General features: G+C 57.2%; 1 long non-coding RNA gene across 2 annotated transcripts in view; it reads right to left on the minus strand.

The window, feature by feature from the left end:
- LOC125487696 overlaps positions 1-1,663 on the minus strand; it is a 4,755-nt gene that overhangs the window by 2,042 nt on the left and 1,050 nt on the right. For both annotated transcript variants that reach the window (XR_007266065.1, XR_007266064.1), the window contains exon 2: positions 928-1,108. This is a non-coding gene — a long non-coding RNA (uncharacterized LOC125487696). The remainder of the gene's footprint in view (positions 1-927; positions 1,109-1,663) is intronic.

The raw sequence follows: 1,663 nt of genomic DNA on the forward strand, positions 1-1,663 counted from the left end.
ATTGGCCGTGCTAAATTGTCCCATAGTGCCCAGGGATGTGCAGGTTAGGGTGGATTATAGGGGGATGGGTCTGGGTGGGACGATGTGAGGTTCGGTGTGGACTTGTTGGGCCGAAGGCCCTGTTTCCACACTGTAGGGATTCTATGATCTAACGGGCATCTTACTCACTGTGGAGGGGATAAAAAAAGCAGCAATCCTCTGCAATGAAAAATAGAGACAAAAATGAAGAAGGTGCGCAGTCCTGCTCTTTAGGAGGAGGCTTCAGTTCAAACAACCAAAGGACTCGATTGCTATTCTGGGGCAGAAGGAGGAAATCCAGGAGGGCATCGAGAGATGATTGAGCTGCTGCGCAAACTCTGTCCACAAGGTGTCAGTGCTGTCCACAAATTCCACACTCACTCCTCAATCACAGGGAATGTTGTAAAGATTACTTTGGGAATTGAAAGGATTTATGTTTTGCTGATTATAAAACAAACAGTGGATCCCACATGCTTTCCGCCTCCACGACGATGGCCCCACTCAGAAACCAGCTTCAGACGGTCGGAAATGGTTGCTGTTCAGGGATTTCACAGAGAGCACAGGAAGATCCCAGGTGCCCGAACTGTGTCATTTGGCCACACTGCGGCATTCCCTGTAAGAACATAACATCCGACCTGGGTCCCAACTGTGTGCGGAAGAGCGAGAAACAGGGGAACTGGGGTGGGACTGCGGTGCCCGCTGCAGTAGAGCAGCCCGGTTATTGCGAAGTGGGGCCAAGTCGGTGAAAGGAAGACAAGCCTGCCAACTGAGCTCCATCAGGGGGCAGGGGGTAGTTGTCCATGGGGTGGGAGGAGGATGGGGGGGTGCGGGTGGTCAGTGGGGTGGATGTGGGGGTGGTGAAGGATGGGGTTGAAGAGGAGAAGGGGTGGGGGGTACACGGATACTAACCCCTGGGCTCTCCCGCTGCAGAATGTGGAGCGAAGTGGCGGAGTTCATGCTGAGCTGTAGCCACACGGAATGGGTGAAGATGAGCCGGTCCAGCGTACTGACCTTGGTGAGGGAAGGCCGGTGTGCTGCTGGTTCAGGAGAAGGTGTCTCAGGGGCATCATACACTCGGTCAAACTGCATCCTGTAGGCAACGCACAGACAGGTCAGGACAGCTCCCCACATTCCCAACGGACCCAAACCCCTTCCCGTTCACCCCCACCGCCCACATTCCCAATGGACCCAAACCCCTTCCCGTTCGCCCCCACCGCCCACATTCCCAATGGACCCAAACCCCTTCCCGTTCGCTCCCACCGACCACATTCCCAAATGACCCCAACCCCTTCCCGTTCGCTCCCACCGCCCACACTCCCAATGGACCCAAACCCCTTCCCGTTCGCTCCCACTGCCCACACTCCCAATGGACACCAACCCCTTCCCGTTCACCCCCACCGCCCACACTCCCAATGGACCCAAACCCCTTCCCGTTCGCTCCCACTGCCCACACTCCCAATGGACCCAAACCCCTTCCCGTTCACCCCCACCGCCCACACTCCCAATGGACCCAAACCCCTTCCCGTTCGCCCCCACCGCCCACATTCCCAATGGACCCAAACCCCTTCCCGTTCACCCCCACCGCCCACATTCCCAACGGACCCAAACCCCTTCCCGTTCGCTCCCACTGCCCACACTCCCAATG

Source organism: Rhincodon typus, chromosome 43, assembly GCF_021869965.1.
Source record: "Rhincodon typus isolate 14 chromosome 43, sRhiTyp1.1, whole genome shotgun sequence".
Classification (NCBI taxonomy): Eukaryota; Metazoa; Chordata; class Chondrichthyes; order Orectolobiformes; family Rhincodontidae; genus Rhincodon; species Rhincodon typus.